Source organism: Crocodylus siamensis, chromosome 3 (genome assembly GCF_052110815.1).
Source record: "Crocodylus siamensis isolate JL-2025a chromosome 3, ASM5211081v1, whole genome shotgun sequence".
In the NCBI taxonomy this organism is placed as follows: domain Eukaryota; kingdom Metazoa; phylum Chordata; order Crocodylia; family Crocodylidae; genus Crocodylus; species Crocodylus siamensis.
In genome coordinates, this window is record NC_143397.1 from 140,571,979 (window position 1) to 140,596,724 (window position 24,746).

A 24,746-nucleotide genomic window follows, 5' to 3' on the forward strand; every position below is an offset into this window, starting at 1 on the left:
CAGAAAGATGCCTGTGCTCAGATCAAAATGTAATACCCACCTTCTCCCTACAGCATTCCTATAGTAAATTCATTCAAAATAATATTTAGCTTGTTATAAACTCACCATTAAAGTTGCACTGAAAAGTCTAATTCAAGTGGGTATTTATTCCACTGACTTGGAAGAGCAGTAAGATATTTCCTTCCCACCACTGACAAAAGTGACTGGTTTAGTTTGTGAGAGAAGCAAGATTTGAGAGGTGAGGTAATGTCTTTTATTGGAACAACTTGTATAGTTCAGAGAAATGTCAGGCAAGCTTTCGGGTATCAAGCCCTTCATCAAGTCTGGGAAAGAAACAGGTACAGTCCAAGATCAGTACTGTAGCCGCTGGACCTCGAACAGTCGCTCCCAGGCGACTTTCGTTTGTGTGGTTGATGTCAAATGCCTTACGGGTTCATGTTCTCACCTAAGCTGATGTTTTCCACCCGAGTCTTCAACCCCATGCTCTCCTGCCATGACTTGTTGGACCTCAGTGTGTGGGGTTGTTCTTCGGGTGCGCTCGTTGGCCCATGGCTCACCCGGCAATTACTCATGGGGCTCCACCATCCTTACACCCTGGCCTCATGCCTCCTGTGAAGCAGTGTCCGTCTAACAGCCTCCTCCTTCTGGGGGGGGCACCCATGACTGGAGCCTCATGCTGACATCCTTAGGCCCGCCTAGCCATCACCCTTCCCTCGAGGGAATACCCTAGTGACAGGACCAAAAACCTCTGAGACTCCTTCTTGGCCTCACTACTCGGGGACCCACTCCACTTCTGTATACCTATAGCCTGGGAAAACAACCAAAAAAATGCCTCAACAAAATCACTGGGCAACCTGCCCCTCCGGCTTCCCCTTCTACCCTTCCCAGGTCTCTAAGGGGAACAGGTTGCCTTCTCCCTCCCTGTTGCCTCAGCATCTGCTCTCTCGCCTGCTCAATGACCCATCCGGGTCCAGTGGCGATATCTACCCTGACTGCAACCCTTCCGGGGCTCTCCTGGGGTCCTTTTCTCCCTGGCAGAACTTTCTCAGTGCTCCATCATCCCCGCACTCCCACCTCCGGTCTGCTCTGTCTCCCCGGGTCGCTCTGGCGATGTCCCCAGACAGCATTCTGGATGTTTCCTCACCGTCCCGTGCGAGTTGACATCGAGGTGCTCCGCCATGTTCTGCCTGTGCTTGCCCCAGCTGTCTCCAACCCCTGGGTCCTGTGGGGAGCGGCTCCTCTGCTGCTGGCATCAGCAACAGTTTTCCTCCCTGACCCTCTGTCGTTTCTGCAGTGTGTGCCACCATTTTATTCTTGCCAGCTGACCACAGTTAGATAAACAGGCGGCTGACAAGCCATGTGGGCTCTTCCTTCCGCCCCTCATGCGCTGCACTCTGGGCTGCCAGTGAGTATCCCTTGTTATGGTGTTTCCCAGGACAAGTACATATTACAACAATTGTATTAGTTTAAGCTAATAAATTTCAGTACTTGAAAGGAAAAATGGACAGTTATCCAAAAAAAGATAGTGGAGGAGGTAAGTTATAATGAGTCATAACACCACGGTTTTTGTTAGATCTATGGGTTTTTGGTGTCTAGTAAAATTGTGAATTTCTGAACGGATATCAAATGCCAATTAAAATATTTTTCTGACTTGTAGTTATCTTGGAGTGTAAATTTCTCTCCTAGATTTAAAAGTTTGGCTATCTCTTCCAAATATTCGGATTGGTCCAGTAAAAGATATTCTCACCTCCCACATTTTTGCTTCCTTCACAACTTTAGACTATCGAGGTTATATACCACCACCACTCCTAGTTTTAGTTTGTGACTGTTTTAAGTCATTCTATTTGGAAGGTCAAAAAGTTAGAATAATTTAAAAAATCACTAATTTTTAAAATATTGTCACTAGCCACAAGTTCCTCTGGTTTAATATTTTTAATAAGCATTTATGAATACCCATTTACCATCTACAGACAGATGGATTGGTCAAGTGATTCAACTGTACCTTAAAAGGTATGTTAAAGAAATTCATAGTGCATGAGCCATGAAAATGAAGCCAGTTAGTTGATCCTCTTATTGTTTGTGGTTCATGGGGTACCTCAGGATCCCTTGGATTTTCACTTTTTGAGTTACTGGAGTTGGTGAAGGAGGGGTGGGAGAACCAAGTAACTCCAGCCAAAAACCCTGTCAAGTATGTAATACAGCTGAGAAAAAGACTAGAAGTGGCACAGAAGACAGCCCTTGACAACTTGCAGAATCCCCAAGAACATCAAAAGATGAATTACTACCATAAAGACCATGAATGGAAATTTGAGTTTGGGGAGCAAGTGTTAGTAATGCTTCAAAATAACCAAATCCAGAAATCAGTGGAGGGAGCTGTAGGGGTACTGAAATCAGATGGCAACATCCAATTATGCCTTGATCTCTGCAGTGTTAATTCCATCACCAAGTTCAATGCATTCCCCATGCCGTGCATTGACAAGATGCTGGAGAAGATTGGGCAAGCCAGCTATTTATCCACTTTGGACACGACAAACGGTTATTGGCAAATTCTACTGGCCAAGGAGGATCATGAAAACACAGCATTTGGAGCACTATGGAGATTATATGAGTTTAAAAGGATGCCTTTGGGGCTCCATGGAGCAGTCTTCCTTTCAGAGACTTATGAATAAGTTACTAGCCCCACACCAGGTATATGCTGTGATCTATATAGACAATGTGATTATCTTTTTGACCCAGTGGGAATATTATCTCCAGGCACTCAGGGCCATGTTGCATGAGCTCAGAAGAGTCAGACTGATGGCAAGTCCAAGCAAGTGCATCCTGGGTATGGAGGAAATCCAGTATGTGGGATGCCAAGTGGGCAGGGGGCAGATATGTCCACTAAAGGATAGAGTAAAGAGGCCTTGTAAACTTACCCACAGCCCTCAACAAAAAAACAGGATTGCAACTTCCTGGGGTTAGTGATTTCTTATCAGAAATTTATATTCTACTTCTCAGAAACAACTGCACCCCTGTCTGAGCTGACACAGACCAGTGTGCCCCAGAAAATGCAGGGGTTCCAGAAAGTGAAACAAACCTTCTGAAAGGCCCAAGAAGCCTTATGCAGATACTCAGTATTGTATATCCTGGACTTTGATCAGCTGGTTGTTGTACAGAGTGATGCCACAAATGTAGCAGCAGGAGCAGACCTATTCCAGAGGAGAGAAGGGATGGAGTTTCCCATTGCTTAAGCAAGTCAGAAGCTACACCTGCCAGACCGAGCATATTTTACCATTGAGAAAAAATGTCTGGCCATCAAATGGGCAGAAGAAGTATTCTGATTCTACTTATTAGGCCACAAGTTCACCCTGGTAATAGATTACACTTTATGTTGGTTACAGTCAAAGATGCACAATATGAGACTGATAAGCAGTGTCCTCTCTAAGCTGTGTGGCATGCATGGCAGCATGGCATGAGTGCACCTGTGTAGCCATGCATGCTGACCAGCTTAGAGGGAACACTGCTGATGGGGAGGGCATTTGGCCTATAAGCATACCTTTTTCTACAGATCATCATCCTGGGAGAGAAAATACCAACACGGACTTCTCCTGAAGATACAACAGGACATAGAAAAGGACATGCCACCTATTCTAAGAAGGAAAATGGAAAGTTGGGTAATGGAGAACTCTCACCCGATCTTAGGGCAAGACAGGGGGGCAGGCAGGACCAACAAAGACCTTTCAGGAGGAGGGCACTCATGACCTGAAAAAGATAAGAGTTAATTATGGATAGAGAGAAGTCCATGGTCCAGCCGTGACCTCCAAAGAAAAGGGGGAGGTGTATAACAGGGAGCCAGAAGTCCCTGTTATGGAAAAGGGGAAAATAGCACCAATAAATCTCCTGCAGGAGTAAAACCAGTAGCAGATATAAGGGCTGTGGGCTATGAGTGCAGATGGCATAAGGAAGGATCAAGTGAATTGTTAGCCCTAAGGGCAGACACCAGTGAGGATATGCTCACTGAAGAGATAAGGCAGCACCCTGAGAAACAGATAAAAGGGCAGATAGCTGGAAGAGTGGGAGGGCTAGCCAGAAGTAGAGTCACCCAGGAGAAAGACAGCAGATACCCACAAATCCAGAGGAGAGCCAAAACACATAGAGCAGAGCAGAGAGGTTTGATTTAAATCAACAGATCATTTGTTTCCATTCCTAATGTTTGGTTTCCCAGGTTGGGGAGGGATTCTTGTTTAAAGTGGTAGCTTGCATCTTGGTTTTAACTGAACCTCAGAGGACCAAGCATGGCTACAAAAGGGGTGGAGAGGAGGCCACGGGTGGCATGCCTGTAGAGGCACACTGAGCTCTGAGCACTGATAAGGGTGGCAGGGACATGTGTGACAAGAAGAACACAGGAGGCGAGCCTTACCAGGGCTGTATACAAATCTAGCTAGTGGAGGCCAAGTGGGCAGGGTCCAGAAACTGAGGGCCCCCAGACAGTGGGCACAAGAGAAGAGCACCCAGCTAGATAAAAGGAGCCAATGCCAAGAAGGCTGAGGCTCCTATAAAGACTTTGAGGCCTGAAGGGCCAAAGAGTGTGTAGGGCAAATAGCTCCATTATGATAATGGCTGGTAATGCCTGTGAGGCATGAGTATGGCTGTAAGGGAGGTCATGGGCCATGAATACCATCATTAAGCTGTCTGGTACCTAGAGACATCAATAGGGGATCCTCTCTGGGCCTTACACGGCCTCCCAAATGCTTTCCTAAATAACATTAAGGCATGGCAGGAGAGTGAGATGAAGGGGTGCAACTGACAGGAGGAGGCTGGATTAGAAGTGTTCAAAAGAGGGTGCAACTGTGCCACTTGACCTCACGTTGCCACATCAGGGATTACAGGGTTTGTGTGTCAGAGCAGGGCCCCTCCTAGCCTGGCTACCTATGGGGAAATCATTTCCCAGTGCTTAATTGTCATCCCTTAGTGACAGAGGGCTCATGCCTCTTTGTTCCTTCAACCCGCTCTTCTTCATGTGCTTGCAATACTTTCCTCTTCTACAAGGCTACTAGTCACCAGTACCTAACCTGATGGAAGCCCACAACTATTTAATTGGTTTTGGTATGCAAGAGATGAAAGATATCCCAGTAGTTTTGGTGCTAGGCTGTGTTATAGTAGGCTATTTACTTCCCTGTGCTATCACAGGCTTATTGTATAACATTGGGCAGTTTACTAGGGGAAGACTTTTTAAAGATGTTGAAGTATCTAAGGATGTAGATGAGTACCTTGTAAGATTTTTCAGAAGCACCCTCTAGAGAACTTCTAGTGAAATGAAGAAGGTTTTGAAAATCCCAGTACATGACTGACTGCATCTTTAGTCATCTAAATACTTTTAAAAATCTGGTTCTTACTCTCTCTGTGCCACAGTTCCCTATCTGTAAAATGGGGGGGAATAATCTCTACCTCACCAGGGCCTGAGGAGGACAAATACATGAAGGACTGCGAGGTGTTTTGATGCAATAGAAATATGGGTCATATAAACACCTAAGACTGACTAAAGCTATAGAGCTTTTGCCGATGTCAGCAGTAGGTAAAACCTTCCTAGACTAAGGCAGTGTTACTGGGGAACGACTAGACTCTGCAGCCTTTCCATTCTCCAGGGACCTCATATATTTGCAGTAGCAAGCATACATAAACACTGTATCTAATTTGCATTTCCCCTTCTCCAAAGCTTATGTACAGTAGAATCATTGGTTAAACTCCACTCCTGTACTGAATTGTGGAGATTATTTATAGCTGTAAATAAGGATGATTTTTGATTTCCTATCTCTATAGAAACTAGTGGTGGACTAGACCAAAGAGGTTTCTCAGAGGACATTTCCCTGCTTTCTTCTCTCTGTACATAATGCCAAGAAGAACTTGAACTCCTATTTGACAGGCAGAAGTGGATGCATTTGCCATGTAAATATTTGTATTTATTTCTCTTCTACAAATAAAAATGTAAATGTTCAAAATTGACAGTATTTACTTATTAAAAGTCTTCCCTCAACTCCATTTCAGCTGTATCCATGTGCTCATTCTTCATGTACATTCAAAAAAAAAACAACCCAGGGGAAATTCCAACAAACACACAAAACATGCATTAGCATGACATTAAGATTTCTGCCTCTTATTCTTAAACAACACACAAACTGAAAGTACAGGAAATCCTGAGTTAAGGCTCTTTCACAACCTTTAGACATAGTTTCCTTTTTCATACATAATACTTCCTTCTAGCTGGTGGAATCAATCTGTGGCTAGCTGTGTAGGATTTTGGGCAGTTTTGTGGCAGTGTAATAAAACAGATTTCCTTGGTTCTATTATATTTACACCCCTATATATATGGTATTCCCCAAAACACAATTCTATGTTTGTCTCAATTTAGCAAGGTTAAGCCTGTGCTCAAGTCCACCCTTAGTCAACAAAATGCTTAGGCATGTGCTGAAAGAAGCATCTGCATAAATGCTTTGGTGAGTAAGTGTAGATTTTTCAAACGGTCTCAAAGTGAAGTAAACAACACATGTTAGCGTCAAGGCTGAGTAATACATCTGCTATAGAAAAGTCTTAATCGGAGTGTATTATATTAGTTGCTTGCAGACATTAAACCCCCTCCCCCTGTGCTTTACTTTAAACTTGTTGCATTCTTGTGCTGAACCCAGCACATGTTCAGAAGAGGCAGTGACTTAGTTGGACCTGGCTCACCCAAAGGTCTGTATGGATTAGGTGCTTTAGTGGGGCATTTTTGGTGCTTTTATCCAATAGCTGATTGAATCAGCTATTAGATAAAAGTGCCAAAAAGCCCCACTGAAGCCCTTAATCTATATAGACACTCCAGAGCCAGGTTGGCGTAATGCATTGCTGCTTCTGGTAAAATGCTTTTTTTTAACATCTGAAAGCAGTCATTGTGTTTACACAGTCAGATTTAAAGTGATGTTGACTTCGATTTCTGGTCCATACCTCTTTGTGAGCGTATTGATTGATGTGCTATATATGAAAGGAGTCATTTTTCGTGAAGTTTCTTAAAGACCCATTATTCAGGATTACAGTGCTTTTAGGGCAACATTTAAAAAAAAAATGACTAGTGATTTTGAATGCTTAACCTGAGATACCTTATTTTCTGAAGTTAATACTCTAAAGCAGGTCCTTTTGAACTGTATCTATTTGGCCACCAACGTTATTAATAAATTTTGAAACTTGGTCAAAAAGTCATGCTTTTGATGAAGGTTCCTCAGACAAGTAATTACTAGTCATTAAATTATTCATAATCCAGTCTTGAGTCTTTGAGCATGTCTACACCATTTCTGACGTGCTATGCCACCAGGAAAACACTTGCCATGCAGTCACATGGCAAAAAATGTAACACAGCCACTGTCTGGTGTGGTCTGGTGTCTGCCTGGTGTCCAGGGAGCGCCCGGTCCAACTCTCAAGCTCTCAGTCTTGGGCACGCTTGCTGGAAAGGACCTAGCACTGCTTTAATAGTGAATATATTATATTTTTCAGCAGTTGGTATGTACAGATCAGGAATGAGTGGGTGGCACGTTTTCACAGCAGTGTTTTTTCATATGCTCAGAGTCAACACAGACATTAACTTTGAGAGACTGGTCACGAAAGTTAGTTCTCAGAAATTAGGAAGATTTAAAACTCAACTATTAAAATGACTTCAGCCCTTAACGGGAACACTTTAAAAGATTTTCTTTCTGTGAAATATTGCAGTAATTTTGTCTCCTATGCTTCCTATTATCCTAATGGACCAATACTTAACAAAATATGGCCACTGTCATAAAAAACCCAGAATCCCATCAGGGTCAATGGAGAGTTTTGCACTTTGTGGGCCTATCAGTGAATTGCATCCACCTCTAGGGAAAGAAGCAATGTTTAACTGTGGGTATTCTCAATACTATAGGGTATTTTATAACAAAAAATTAAGGAGCAAGAAAACTACAAGGAAAATGTAGATAGACTATAGGGCTACCAAAGTTGGAATGTGCTGCTCTTGTGAGACTTGCCATCCTTGATAGTTTAGGCATTCAGGACCTATTTTTAAAATCCCACTTGAAAATAAAACATGTCTAATATAATAGTGCCCAATAACACTGGGCATCAATTAAGAGCTGTCACATCTAGAAATGTTAATTGTAAAAAAGGTGTGCAAGTTAAGCTTCTTAGGTTAAGAAAGAAAAAAAATCCACATTTGTTTCCCTATACAGCACTAAAGGATCCCTTACCATCATTGACATTTAGATTTTTCAGACAGTATAGGCCAGGGGTGCCCAACCTTTCTAGGCTTCAGGCCAGATTAGTGGTGCAGTGTTGGTTTGTGGGCTGGATCCAGTGCATGAAATCTGTCCATAGGCCCTAAGCAGCACAGGGCTGGGGGACATGTGGGCATCATCTGACATGTAGCCCCAACTCTGCGTGCCAAATCAGGCCCATCATCTCAATCCTGATCCTGCACATGTTGGATTGGGCCCAATGGCTGGCCCTGGCACTGGCCCTGCTATGTTATCTGGCTTAAAGATTTAGCTGTAGAGGACAGGAAATTCTGATTCAGAGGCTGTATCCTTAACTCCCATGCTGGACTTCATGTACTTACAGAAATGCTTGTTGTTAAGGAGATTAAAGGCTGAAGACTTGCTAGGGAGTTAGCTGTGCCTTTTGGATGAACAGGGTGTAAAAGGGGAGCTAAACGATTACAAACACATTCTTTGCATCTGTCTTCACTGTGGAAGAAGTTAGGGAAATTCCATCACCAGATCCACTCTTTAGGGACAAGTCAAGTAGATCGTATATAGTATAATAGAGTCCACTGGATTGCATTTATATCTTTCTGATTCCAGATTCTGAGTTTGAGGGAAATTGTCTCACACAATCCCTGCTCTTTGTTTGCCTTGTTTCTCAAGAGTTTCTTTAGTAACTTTTGGAGCTTAGAATACTTTTGAGGTTTCCACTGCATTACTTCCATTCTCAAATCCTATATGAACTGAATTGTAATTTTCTTCTTATATTTTCATATTGCATTTACTCAAATCTAAGATGAGGTTTTGGGAAGTAAAAAGAGCCCAAAATATTTTTTCTTTTCTTTTTTTTTTCTTTTCCAAATATCATAAGCACTAAGATGACTGAATGATTGTGAGACCTGATGCACATTTTTTGAATGCTTGGAGTTTGCAATAATAAAACCTCATACAACTGTATGGGCAGAACATGTTAATCTCGGTGGGAGTGTGTGCACACGAACACACTCCCTTCTAGAGCCTGGAATGAAACCCAAGGTTCCCAATATTCCTTTGCTTCAAGCAAATATCTTTAAAACTTCTGGCAAAGTATCCTATTTCCCTGTATAATTAGTCCATATAGAGAACAACCACCTACTGCTTCAACTATGAACTCTATTAGCTCAAGGGAAAAAAGTTGTCATGCCAGACATAAAAGCTCCAACATTGTTCATATAAAAATGTAGGCTAGGAAATTACACATACCTACCACATTATCTTAAAAGATAGACCAGTCAGCCTTACCTCTATCTCTGGGAAAATCCTAGAAAAATTATCAAGGAACACATCTGTGGGAGTCTGCCGGCTAATGTGATGTGGAGGGGTAACCAACATGGGTTTATAGCAGGCAGGTCCTGCCTGACTAATCTAATTTCTTTTTATGACAAGGCCACCAAATGCTTAGATGTAGGAGTCAAGGTAGATGTTATCTATCTGGACTTCAAGAAGGCCTTTGACATGGTATCCCATACCATCCTTATAAATAAACTGAGGAGATTTGCCTTGGATGATTATATGGTAGACTGGATAGCAAACTGGCTCAAGGGTCACACTCAAAGAGGTGGTGGATGGGTCAGTGTCAACCTGGAAAGATGTGGGCAGTGGAGTCCCCCAGGGCTCAGTTCTGGGCCCAGTGCTGTTCAACATCTTCATCAGTGATCTGGATGAGAGGGTGGGAAGCACTCTGTCCAAATTCATGGATGACACAAAAATATGGGATGAAACTAACACCCTGGAGAGGAGGAGCCAGATCCAGGCTGACCTAGACAGGTTGGGGAAGTGGGCAGAGAACAACAGTATGCAATTCAATGAGGACAAGTGCAAGGTGCTGCATATAGGGAGAAAAAGCTGCCATCCTACCTATAGGCTGGGGAGCAACCTTCTCAACACCACTGAGGCAGAAAGAGATCTTGGAGTCACTGTTGACTTCAGGATGAACATGAGTCATCAATGTGATGAAGTAGTCACCAGAGCCAATCGCACCTTGTTGTGCATTCATAGGTGCTTCACAAACAGGTCCAGGGAAGTGATTCACCCTCTCTACGCAGCACTGGTCAGGCCACAGCCGGAGTACTGTGTCCAGTTCTGGATGCTGCAGTTCAAGTGGGATGCGGACAACCTGGAGAGGGTCCAAAGAAGAGCCACTTGTTTGATTAGAGGCTTGCAAGGAAGGCCCTATGAGAAAATGCTCAGGGAACTTGACCTCTTCAGCCTCTCCAAGAGAAGGCTGAGAGGGGACCTTGTGGCAGTGTACAAATTTATAAGGGGAGAGCAACGCAAAGTAGGTGATGATCTGTTTACTAGGACACCCCCTTGGAACAACAAAGAACAATGGCCATAAGCTACTAGACAGAAGGTTTAGACTGGACATTAGAAAAAAGTTTTTCATGGTCAGGATTGCCAGGATCTGGAAAGGGCTTCCAAGGGAGGTGGTGCTTGCTTCATCCTTGGGGGTCTTCAAGAGGAGACTGGACAGGCACCTGGCTGGGTTCACATGACCCCAGGTTTGGTGACCCTTTTCTTGCCTGCTGGGGCAGAGGGTCAGACTAAATGGCCCTTCTGACCCTAGAATCTATAAAAGAATGCTTTTATAATAACAAAGTTAAACACTCAAAAATTAGGAAATGCTAGAGTGAAGATGATCTTGGCAACTTTAATTTGGCTGGTTTGTGTGTATGCATTAGATCTCTGGCACACGTTACATCCCACTGGGCCGTCAAACTCCTCAGTCTCACTCAACCCCTCCCTGGGCTGGTGTCTGTGCCTCTGGACCTATATGGTCCTGGTCTTCCCTGACCTCTTTCTGAGCTTCTGACCTATCTGGTCTCACTCTTTCCTGGACCCTTTCTGGGCCTCTGTACCCTTCTGGCCCCACTTACCCCCCTCCTTGTCTGTGTGTGGTCCCTTAGCCTTCCCCCTCCATGGGGTAACCCACAAGGCAGTGAGAGCTAAAGCTTTCAGGTGTCCCAGGCTCACCTTTCCCTGGGGTGGCCCACATGTGGCATTTTGTGGAGGCTGCCCCACCACAGACAAGTCCCACCACACTAAACAGCCCCATCTGCAATTTCAGATCTTTCCCAGGACCAATCTCTAGGCCATCCTAGTCTAACTATCCTGGCCCATGCTGGGCTCCCCCCAATGTCATGTGCTCCTCTTCGGCTTTGGGTGACCAGCCTTAGTCCTTGACCCGCTTGGGCTACAGACCTCTTGGCCTCCTGGCCCCAGTTCGATCTCACCTCCGGGCCCCCCAGCTCTCTCTGACGGACACCATTTTGTGAACCCTTCTCCTCATAAGGCTTTCCATCAGCCATCTTCATCCTAGGCTACTTCTCCTTGACCCCTCCCTCTCTAGTTGTAGCCACACATGCCTATCCTAGACCCTGGCCATGCCTTGGGCCAGTCAACATCTCCAGGCTCCCTTGGTTCTCGCAGTATCTGCAGTGGTCCCTCCTGGACCTTTTACTGTTCTTGGGCCCTGGCCCCATACTGGCCAATTGAGATTTCATCGGTTAGCCCTCTGGCTGTCAGTCCTCTTTCATCTGTGAGTCTGCCCTTTCAGACCCCTCCCTAGATCTCTCAAACTCAGCCTCTCTCTCTCAGGGCTCACCTGTACCCCTCAATAGGCCCCTAGACCCTCAGCCCCTCTCTTGGGGTTCCAGACCCCACACTGCATCCCAAGGAACCTCCTCCACCCCCATATTTGCTTTCCAGATGTCCAGATGGCTTCACTGTACTGGCGCTTTAGAGCTGCAGCCAGCTTGCTCCATAGATGTTCACCCAGCAGCCTCCAAGATGTTACTGCTAGCTCTGCTCAAGGTCTGGGTTTATATTCACTCTAAGCATAGCCTTTCTCCTAGGAAATGATCACTGCAATCAACCCTAGCCAGCACCTGCAGGCCCCTTGGGTCAGATGACCCCACAGTCAGTTCTGGCCCCACCAGCAGGCTGCTACACTTGCTGCTTCTCCCTGTAAAGTGGCAGAAATGCTAGGCAGCCTGGCACACCCAGGACTGGGGAGAGGCTCCCAGATCCCACAGTCCCAGGGTGGAAGCCCACGGATTTGCAGCTGCTAGGCAAGTGGAGTTGATCAACTCTCCTGGACCAGCAGCTGCAAACCTGTATCCTGGGCTCCCTGCACTGGCAATCACACAGTTGAGGTTTGAGCCCCAAATCCAACAATTGTGCCTCCTGCCAGAAGGTGTCATGGCAGGAGCTATGATTGCTGGGATTAGGGTTCATATCCCATGGCTTCATTAAATGAACATCTGCCGGGACCTTTATTGTGAAAGTAATACTGTCTTTATTTACACTGTCGCATACTGGGTTTTTTTCTACAGGACCCCTGTCTCATTCAGTGCACAGGGTGGACTTTGAGGTGAAACCAAGTCACGTAGAGAAGGAGACCACTGTCTCTGATCCACAGCTCCACTCATTTCAAAAGCACGAAAGTATATAGCAAAGGATTCAGGGGCTTCAAGATGAGACGAGAGTTTTTCATGGTTTAAATACTTTTGAAAAGAGTTTCTCATAGTTTAAATACTTTTGAATAGTGCCATGAGGAGTTTGACTCTAATTCCTGCTTCTGCTGCAGGGTTGTTGTGTGTAAGTCACACCAAATATTTCATGGGTGGTCATTAATGGTGTATTCTTTGTTTTCTGGATGCACCACTTAAAAAAGTCAGGTCTCACTTGCAGAAGTACTGAGCACTCATAACCAGAGCTGTCACTTGGGGTGTGTGAGGCCTGAGGCATATCAGCCTGTGTGGAGCCTGGGGGAAGGGGGTGGCAAATGGCCAAAGCCAGCAGTGCTGGGTGGCAGCAGAGCTGACGGTGCTTGGCAGTGGCGGTGCATGGTGGCTGTGGCAGGGCCTGTATGGCACTGTCTGCAGGGCCCCACGAAGTGCAGCACCCAGGGCAGTAACCCTGATTTGTTCCCCCACCCCAGGGACGGCCCTGCTCACAACTGAAATTGAAGTCACTGGGTACTGTGCTCTGAATATAGGAAGTGCTCAATAGTGCTGAGTGCTCTATAATTTCAGGTTGGCCAGCAAAAATATTTTAATCGTAATCACTCATGGTTTCAATTCTCTACCTGTAAAATTGGGATGAGCTATCTCTTTGCCTCACAGGGTACTGTGAAAATAAATTCAATAATATTTGTGAAACATTTATATACTATAGTGAAGGACCTCACTGAAAAAGCCCAAGAAGAAATCAATATTTCCATCTTCAGCGCAGGGTCTGAATTGAGTGCAATGAATGCATAAAGGACGAGGTCACATAGTGAACCAGGAAGTGGGAATGAAATACTAAATAGCTGCACACTGGGTGAAGACCATCCATTCTGTGTGTTGAACGAGCCAATAATCCTGTGGAGAAACCTAATTATGATCATGTAATTAAAGAGTAGATAACAGTATAAATTAAGTTTGCACAAACCAGTTCAATTTTGGAATGTTCTAGCTTTTGGATAATTGCCTTTGAAACCTAACTAATGTTCTTTTAATATGAATGTTAATACTTTCTACATGTGCACGTGCAGACAGACCGACAGACACAGACACACACACACACACAGAGAGCACTTCAGCAGTGTTGTGTGTTATATACAAGTATAACCGTTGCTATCACCAAAACCCCAAGACGGCATTATAGTTTTGCTTTTAAAAGCTGTTTTTTAAAAGCTGCGTGCTTTTTGCTTTTAATACAGTACAGAAATCAAATATTAATTCTCTCCTTTCTCTTCCCTTCCTCATGTTCTCATTTCCCCTCGTTGTGCTTCCCTAATGCAGTGTTTCTTCCCAATACTGCAGGAGCTCTTGAGACTCAGACAGCTGCAGAAACAGCTTGGCTTCAAACAGTTACCACAGCAGATTTGCTTAATCAAACAGTCATCAGAGAAGCTTTGTTCCAGACTGTTGCCAAAAGACTGTCATGCTGCAACTTCTAAAACGTCCTCCAGCAGCTTTGCTGAACACCAGCAATGATCATCTTTCATGGAAGTGACATCATACACTACCAAGTTAGGCAACCAGGTGACATTAACTTTTATAAATTATTCATATCTAATAATGGAGTTATACCGATTTACTTAGCATTCAGAATAAATTCCTTTAGTTTATATCTTTCAAAAAGTATTATTTTCCTTGGCTTCTGTCAAAATATGATTTTTTTAAAAAAGTTTCAAGAAAATCAGTTCAAGTTTGAACAGAAAATAGACACATTTTTCTACTTAAAATAAATAAAACATATTTATGCACAGCTAATTCCAGCATGGCTAAACCTTATACGTCAAATGTCAGACATGGTTAGCCATCACTGAGAAACAATCACCAAGTATAAAAGAAAAAAACTGAAATAAATTATTAAAATTTGATTTTGTGCATGCAAAAACATTTTGACTAGGGTTTTGCTGCATAGTCTCTGTACTGCTAAAGAAAAAACACAAAGACTTGCACAACTGTGTAGTGCCATAACTAGTTCAGAAAGTAAAAAGCAGCTGAATTTAAACCTGTTTAAATACATTATTTTTAAAGTAGCATTCCACTAATAAATGTTATTTTTCCTGTTGAATTCAAATAGATGTGTTCTATTTTTGCAGAATTTCAAGTGATTTCAGTGGTTGTTTTGCAATGTATCTCCTACATTTTCTGCACATTTCACACTCAGATATCTTAACTTTGATGTCAACTTTGATGTTTTGTTCTTGGGCAGAATAAAACATCGCAAATTGTGTGGACACACGTACATTTGGAAACCCTTCAAAAGGGAAGATTTCAAAAGGGCAGCAACTAGTACTTCCAAGTGCTTTATGTGAGTGAAATGAGAACAATCCAAATGGGGCAAAAACTTTGGGCCCCTAATGGAAGTGTGCCCACACCCTTAATAGATTTCTAACCTGTTACTTCTCATCTTTTATATGTGCATTCTTGCTTATGTTCAGTTGTTCCAACTCCATGCTGGTTAGTATAAGACACAATGTCATTTATAGATTCACACTACATACAGGAATTTGATCTTTATAACATCAGTAACTTTTCTGGCATGGATGTTTTTGGACTTTTTTCTGCGGGTTGTGCATCTAGAACAATGCTTCCCAAACTTTTCCTCAGCATGAGCCCATTTATGGCCCCATTCCCTCAGCATGGCTCCTCACTCTCAATCCACAGCCCCCCCCCGCAACCCCATCTGTTGATGTTGCAAACCTTTTGGGGGTTGTGACCCACAGTTTGGGAACTGCTGATCTAGAATGAAAGGACTTGCATCATTTCACCTTTTATTTCTGTCTTGTATTTACTTCCAGAAATAGATAATGTTTTGATCCTCTTTATTTCAAATTTCTCTTCCTACAGGTCCTTGCTTTCTCTATACAGAGATGCTCTTGACAGTAAGATTACTGAAGGAATCTCCCCTGATCTCTATGTCTGGCATTTGCATTTAACACACATGGGTTTCAGTAATGCATGGAATCATCCCTGTGCCTGGTGTATATGTTACTTGAAGTTTACATCACTTTGGAATGATTAGTGTTATATAAATGCAAGAAGAAGAAGCTGTTCATATTACTGGAGTTGCACTGGGATTTTTAGTAACCATCAAGTACAGTCTCAACAAGGCATTCAAGTGGGTTTGACAGTGTCAGCTATTAAATACAATTGCACTTACAGTAGGGTAGAACAAATAAGGGGTTTTACTGCATGGCTATATGGACAGATCTGGTTTATTCCAAGAAACAAAAACAGTATTCTTTTAAAACACATTGGGGTAATTCTGTTCCTACCTCCTTAACCTTTTTTAGTGGCTGTCTCTATTGAGCAGCATAGACTGTAATTATGAAGGCGATTGTGATCACCAGTTTCAGTGCTCTATTTCATGCTGTATGTTTTCTTTTTAGATGAAGAAAAATCTGAACGGTCCAGTACACACTGTAAGCGTGGATTTCTTACAACACATCATGCTGACAATTGGAAAATAGGCACTTTAGCTTCCGTAGTGTTATTTATTGCATTACACTACAGAGCAGGACCTCATTGTACTAGGCTGGGTACAAATTCATAATCAGGGATAATCCATTCTCTGAAGAGCTAACAGTATAACTAGACAAAACAGACTTTCTTTCTTATAGCCTTGTAGCAATATTTCCCTTTTACCAGTGAAGGAACATCCCAGTTCAGTTTTTTCACCCCACATGCGACATGTACACATTAGAAGTAAAAATTAGCTTACTGAATTGTTGTATTAATACCTACACAGTTTGGTCTTCCTCTGAGGGCTGGGACATGTTATTTGTACCACAAAAGGAATAAATAGGATGGTAAAATATACTCCATTTAAAGCAGTATGAGTTTTCCCCATGTGAATGTCCTCTTAAGAGTTACCAGTTTCCACAAACAAGGCAATGGAGTAACGTATAAGTAAAAACTTCCCATGGAGACCAAACCAGTGAGAATGACCCCACTGTTTATGTTGAGGAGAATTCACAGTACCTCTGTGTAGTTTGAACAGAAGGATCATTTGGCAGGGAAAAAGAAACACAGGAATGAAATTTAACAGTATTTCAAACATAGCCTAACAGTAGAGTAAATTCAGAAAGCTGATTGTATACTAGTAAGATAAGATGTGAAAGCTTTTGACAAAACATGATCAAATGTTGATATTTAAACAAGATTATAGTAGTGTAATGTGATGTTGAGAGTCTATCCGGTCAACAGTTCATGGTTCTGTGTCTGAACCTGTGTTGTCAGCTGAAGTTTCTGTTTTGATCTTATGTAGTTTTTTCACAGTGATTCATTCCCAGAAGAATTACTTCTTGCCAATATATTGCACCTGGCATTCAGCCACATATAAAAGAGCTACTTCAACTTGACATCTGAGAATACCGAAATATGGTGGATATCCTTAGGGTAAAGAGCCTTCTTTCCACAAGCTGCCTTTATGATCTTGTCTCAGTCCCTGAGAGTCTGAAGATTAAAGCTGAGACAGTTGGCTTAGATGAAGAGTTTCTGGTTCTCCTGAGAAAGACTCAGCCTGCTGCCATTTTCACAGATGGATTCTTCACCTCTGTAGACAGAGCTTAGATTTCAAAATCCCAATAACCCATCTCTTGAAAAAGACCAAGAGATCTCAAAATTCTGCTCTCCCTGCTGGCCCACCAAGAATCATGCTGGCCCAGATTTTCCATTGCTTAGCCTAGTATCTGTTATGTGGAGGTAAAGCTAGGAGTGAATAGGAGGATTTGAGAGGAGACATTAGCAGGTCTTTGATTCCTAAGCAAACTGCATAGCAGACCTGTGTTAGATGATAAAAAAATAAGGATTTCTACGTCCACTACCTATGGCTCTCAAAGGCCAACCATTAAGAACAGATTGCTGGAACACAGCAGGCACTGATGACACCTCCTTCCCCTCTGTACTTCTTATACCAGAGTTCAGAAAGTATTTTGCAAGAGCTAGCTATAATTTGCAAGAGCAGTAGCAATTTCAGCTGAGAAAATCCTGTGCATTTCCCTTTGAACCATGCTGCTCTTGCATTTTTCATTACACAGATAATCATTAAATACAGGGTGCAGACAGATGTAAGAATTTTTGCCAGATCTGGCACAGAAAGCAGTTTATAGCCATGACCAAACACAAGTGCACAGCTGCAGACCGATCAGGTGAAAATAATGAGGGGTTAGATTAATACATTTCAAAACAGAGCATCTTCTGTAATTTCAGTCTGTGCTACCTGCCAGCTTCATGCTGTTTTCAGAATTGGAGGGGGGAAGGGAAAGGAGGGAATTCAGTCTGGGGGGGTTTCAGCTCCTGCTGGAGGGTAGGGCAGGTGTACTGGAGCCTTCCCCACCCACCAAAATGGAAGAGTCTCCAATTCATCCACCCCACCCCTCAGCAGGCTGAGGAACACCTAGAACGAGCTCCCTCTGCTCCCTTTCCCTCTCACATTCTGAAACAGGGACAGGCTGGAAGAGAGGAGGGGTCATTGCTTGGGAAAACAGGCAGCAGGCTGTAGCCAGCAGTTATATTTCCCTCCCCCCTAGAACTAACAGTGAACTTCTGTTTCGTCCCTGGGATCAGTGTAACTCAAAATGCTTCCTGCAAAGTGTTTTCTGTTACAGTGGGGAGCTGCACTTCTGTCTGCACCCACAAACACATGGTCAGTATTGGGAGCTGGGACCAGAACCTGGGGCTCCCTACTACATTGAAAGTATCCTCTTCAATGGACAGTAGAGGAAAGCTCATTCATCCTTGCTCTCCTGTTCTGAAGCCCTTGCATTTTCTTCCCACTCAACAGTCCATTCAACAGCAAGGACAGAGGATGCTCTCAGCTCTGCCTAGAGGTCAGGGCACTTTGCTGAGAAGTGGATTCAGAGGGAGATGGACCCTGAAACCAGGTCACCTACTTCCAAGGCAGGTATCTCAAGCATTAGGCTACTGAGAAAGAGGTATGTATAACCCCTGCCTCTCTGAGGTCAGTCCTGTTGTCTGTCAGTTAGACACACTGTTTAGATAGACCTCTCTCCTCTGAGCGAGCTGGATACCAGCATGACATCTCCTGTCTTGGCAAACTGGATAGAAAAGGATCCTAAAATGACAGAAACACATACGACTGTCCATTGTGAGAACAGGAAAAATATGGGTTCCACTCCCAGTGGGGTAGGATAACTCTCTGGAGTTCTGTAAGTAGGAACCTACCTAAATTGTGGTTTTGCAGATTTCATGAGAACCATGAAAAACACTGTTGTCTGCAAGTGCTGTGAAATCCAGCACTGGCCACAATTTCCCATGAAATCAACCAAAAAAGAAAAAAGCAGTAGTGACACAGACTGAGCGCTGTCTCAATCAGTGGGAAAGGGTGGGGCAAAAAAGCTATAGTGATGTAAACTAAGTGAAGGCACCCTCCACCAACCAGCAGTGAGGGTTGGGGGCTGCCACAAAACACCCACAAAATCGGCTCTGTGCGCTGCAAGTGAGTTGCAAAAATCCCTCTGTCTCAATGTGAGCCAGGTAAGTCCCTATCCATAAGGCTGCTGGCTTCCTGTTTCCAGAATGATGAGCTATCCATCTCTGCAGGGCACAAAAAGAGTGGAAGAGCAATGTTCCTCCCCAGAGAAAGCAGGCTTACTTTCCCAAGGAAAATCCATACCTTTTGGTGTACAGGCAGTAAAGGCTTTGACATCTTAAGCCACTGACAGGCATTCATTTAATGGCAGGATGGGATCTGATTCCAGATCCCAGCAATTGTGTCTCCTGCCATGCCATATGTGCATGGCAGGATGCCAGACTATCGGGATTGGGGGATCAGATCCCATTTGTGCACTACTTGCCAGTTCAGGGGGAGCCCAGGATCATGATTACACATTTTTTGTGTAATGTGTGCGCGGCTGGTTTCCATTTTCATGGTTCCATGCATTCCCTGAACAAGAGGCCAGGTTATTGCTTAAAGAGGCAATTAGTGCGTTAATTGTGTCTTGAGTGTAACATCTGCCAGGAGGCTTGGAGAAAGAAAAGGGGCTGGGCCTTAGTTTGTGAATCGTGATGGGGCTTGGTGACCTGCCCTACTGTACCAGCAGAATTAACATAGGCAGCTCTATGCCTGGTCAGCAGCTGATATTTCGTGGCCCCTAAACACATGCAGGGAGGCTGTTCTGATGCACTGTAATTGGAACACGTTGGATCGTGGTAATTACTGTGCACCAGAAGACTTCAGTGCCATTTATACCCATCCCTACACTGAAAAATGTTGTGTGTGTGTTGGGGGGGGGCACTTTAACTAAAGCTCATTCGCTGAGCTTTAGTTAAAGCGCCCCCACTGCCATTTTTCAGCATGGGAACACTGATACACATGACACTCCAGGCACTTTAATTAAGGCGCCCTACCCCCCACTCCCAGAACATGTCTATAAATGCCCTAGGTGCCTCCAAGTACAATAGCAAAAAAGTGGGTATTCTGATGTTTCACAGGACACTGGCACCCAAGTCTTTTTGAGGGCCTAGCCTGATGAAATTTCTGAGACTTGACCACATCCATCTGGCTGATTTATCTGAAACCTTATTAATTAAAGAAGCTACTTGCATCTTTGTTAGACTCTTCCTTGAGGACTGAAGCCTGAGTAACAAAATATTGAGCCAGTAGTATTTTGAAATAGGGCAACCTTTTTCCAAATAGGAATGTTCACACACAGACTTACAACCATATAAAGGGGTGATGTACAATGAATTTTGTTGTACTTACTGTGCAAACAAGCCCCTCTGGGGTTTGTACCAGCTGAATAAAAAAATCAGTTTTCCAATTTCTGTTACTTAAAGTGGTAGAACTTTGGGGTTTTAACAAGGCACAATTCTTGGAGATCTAGTGTAGGCTGTTCATGACCAGATGAACAGGTCAGATGGAATACAGGAAACATAAAAAGGAAGACCCTCCAAGCAAGTCTTCTCCTTTGAGTCCACTGCTGTCTACATGATTGGTTCTAATTTTTCTCCTGACAGACATGGACATCCAAGAGATTGAAATGGATTTAACAAGGAAGTGAGCTCAAGATATTGCCAAGAACTTTAGCTATTACATAGTAGAGAAAGCTAGGGAGATTTTTAATAATAGGATAGGAAAAGTTGGAAGAAGAGAAAAAAAAATCAGTTGTGCTATTTTTCATTTAATTTCCTTGGGATTCATAAAGAATGCATGAAATTATTTTTATTTTTCAAAACACAGCTTTAGCTTGCTTTTACCTGGAAAATGTCAAGTACATGTTTGTCTTTTCTGTGTTCGGAAGACTTCTTGGATGGTTTTGATGTGTATATAGACTGGGAGATTATCAGCTGTTAATTGAAGGGACCGGAATGTTCAATTTTTAATCAAGGCATCTTTTCACACAATTGTTTTAAGCTTAGTAAAAATCCCTTCCTATTTCAATTAAGTATGTTTGTTTTCACTTGCATTGTGGCTCCAGTGTGTTCTAGGGTAATCAAGATCTTAATTTCTATCATTAAGATAAAAACTAAAAGTCTTTCTTAAAAAAATCTTTTTTCAGAAGGAAGCCCTCGTCTTGCAAACTTCTTTCTATAAAGCAGCAATAAAATGACAAATCCACCTTTTTTGCTTTGCAGACACCTTTAAGCCTAAACTCACACCTGCAACCATAAAATATTTTACTTTTGAGGTTTCAATTTACTTGTTAACTTCAGTAAAATGAACACATGCTTAGACACCTTTCTTGGACAGGAAACATTCCTAAAGTCTGCTGTTAAATCTCACAAGGTGTGCAAGTTTCAATTTGATTATACTGGTCTGAGTGCAAAATGAGTTGAAACAGTGTCAAATAGAAACAGCCAGCGAAATTTTGCACAGCCCTACTAGGTACCAAGATTACCTTGGCGTGGAGCTTCTGGTTGCTTGCCCAGGTAGATATCTCCAGACAGGGGGAATGATGTTGCTGCATCATAGCACCACCAAATTTTCAAGCCATATTTGACAGACCTGCTGGGCATACACTGTCTGAAGGGACAGTGACCCCTGAAGGCAGTGAGCTGCTCATCAACCACCAGGTGTATTCCTGGAATATACCATTTCCTGAGCTGCTGCACAAATTGTGTCCAAATATCTCTAAAGGCAGCAAGCTTTTCCACAGCTCTCCTTTCCTCATGTGTCAGTTGTCAAATCTCAGGTAGCTAGTGATTTGACAGAATTGTTTTATGCTCATAGTGGCATGGAAGCAAGGACTCCTGGCGCGTTGTTCCCACAACTCCTCCAGTGCCTCGTGACCACTGTGGTATAGACCACTCAGCAGTAGCCTTTCAGCTCTGCTTTGTCCAGCTTTTTCCACTCCTATTTTCAGGATGGCTATCATTCTACTCCCTGAATCTTTTTGCTGCCTCTCTGTTTGTTTCTCTTATGATAAAAGTCAGGATATCTTGTGAGAGAAACAGGGGAACGTTTCCACCATTGTGTCCTTATTACTTTCTCTTGTTGGCCCAGCACTTTCATGGACTATTCTCCAATGATATATTAGCTGTGTACTTTTTCCCCCATGCTCTGCCATTTCTTCTTTGAAAGGTGTCATCATCTGCAATGTTTTCTGGGGGTGGTTGCAGTGGTTCTGCTCCACATCCTGCTGTAGCTCTCTTTGGTCTTTCATGGCAGCCTCCGGCTGGTCCTCTTCCCTTTCCCACTGGAAGTGCTGGCATCATTTGTGCTTGTAGCACCAACTCCTCCTCATCTGAGCTGGATGAAGCTTCCACAGACACACGGTCTTCTTGCTCTGAACAATCTCCCATGTCTGGAACAAAGTCAGCATCCTCACTGCCTTGGAATAAGATTTCATCAGTGGATGTGTCACTGTCATCACTGGTTACCTGTGTAAGACAGGCTTCAGCACTGAATATGCACTGTCTTTTCAACCTGGACTGCAGAAAAAAAATAAAACGATGATTACTGCTGTATGCATATAAATAACAATCAAAGACAAGCCTGTCCACCTATGCTGTCACAGAAGCAATTCCACCCTGCCCCATGGCAATGCAGGTAGCACCCTCTCTTCCTGGGCACAAAAGCCAGAGACCAGCATCCACCCTTTGCAGGCAAGCCAAATGTGGGTGGATGCTGCTTGGAAACCACACATGCAGGGGCTTATTGAGAGCAGGTAAAAGGGGCATCGGGGGGTGTCAAGCCCTTACCATTGAAGGGGACTCCATAGTGTATGCTGTATTGCAGAATGATGTTGTTCGATTTCTTCTCTGCTGTCCCTTTGCTCCTTGTCCTCACTTCCAACAAAGGCAGGGCAAATTAGCTTGTATATTATGAAAGGGACAGGTGAAGCGGAGTTTTTCCACAAGAAAAGTGAGCAGAGGTGGAGTTGAGTGTGAGAAATGGTTGAGTTTTTTGGCAAAAAGCAGGATGTTTTGATGACCTTGCAGCCTGCAAACAAAGTGGTTTGCAAAAGGGATTACCACATCTTATGCAAAAGCAGAGTGGAGGATGTCCATCCTTCAGTTCCCATGGATACCTGAAGTGGACATGAGTGAGGTGTGAATGAATGCTGACCTTTCAGATGCATCCACCCAAAGTAGCCAAACTAGTCTAGGCCTGTCATTTATACAGAAATTGCACTGGGGTAACTAGGGCTTGGGGTAAGTTGTTACCCCATATAGAAAAACACATTCATGGCTGGGGTAACATGTTATCCTGGACAGTGTTTCATCCACAGAGAGAAACCATTTGTGTAAGCTGGGTGTTCTTTGGGGATATTGTGCACTGCACTGCCAGTGACAATGTCCTAAAAAGAAATTTTTTTAGAATTAATCAACTTCAAGATACTGCACAAAATATGTGTCTGGGGTAGGAAATTATCCCATCGGGACGTATGAAGGTTAAGCCAGTGGAAGCAAAAAAGATTTGCAGATGTGAAATGCTCATTCTCTACTGATGCTGCTGGTGGTGTTGCTCTCACAGTGCTGCTCCAACAGCTGTCATTAGAGTGGTGTTGGCAGTGACCCTGGTGGGAGACATCTGCCTTGCTTTTCTAAGTGGTGCTGAAGTGCTACAATGACAGCTGCACAGAAAAAGTGAAGAAAGGGAAAACAACAATTTTGAAATATTGTAGATATAAATGGAAATCACCATGTTGCCCAGTGTCAAGGCTGATTGTAACTGCACAAAAGCCAAAAAATCCAGATATAATGAGCTACAGTTTTCTTTTAGTTACATAGGTATAAATCTGGGGTCAATGACGTTTCTCTGTGTTAACATTATACATTTCAAAATCTGTCCAAAGTTTCTAAGGTTCCTAATTCTTTGTTACAGATTGGCCCTTCAGTACGTAAGCTGTGATCACACAACACATTATAGTAATGCATGTATGTATTAAGATATTGTTGGCTTTCTTCAATATTGGTTTTCTTTTGATTTAGAAATTGATACGTCTGTCACTGCTGTGTCTCAAAGCAACTGTTTATTCTAGTAATTAAGAATAAACTATTACAAGTCACAGAAATGGTACTTAGTGTTAGAATCATACAAACATAGAATCTTTCTTAAAGATGAATGCCACATATTGGCCCTCTTCCAGTCATCTGGGACCACTCCCCAAGTTCCACGACTTTTCAAACAGCTGGGCCAGTGGCACTACTATACATTCAGCCAGTTCTTTCAGGGCTCTTGGGTGTAAGTCATCAGGCCCAGCAGACTTGAAAATGTCCAAGTGTTGTAAAAGATCCCTCACCTGTTCTGGGCTGATTTCATGTACACTGTTACCTCCCTCATATTCCCTGGGCCTCTGGTCAGGTGAACAGCCCCCTTTTGATTTCAGGAATACCAATGTGAAGTATGTATTTAGGAGTTCTGCCTTTTGTGGGGATTGACTGTGGCCCAGAAGGGGTGCTTGTTCCTCCTGTTTATTTCTTATGGTTCTGGTGTTTCTATAAAAACATCTGAGCTCTCCCCTACTCACCTTGAGTTTTCTGTCATGACGTCTCTGCC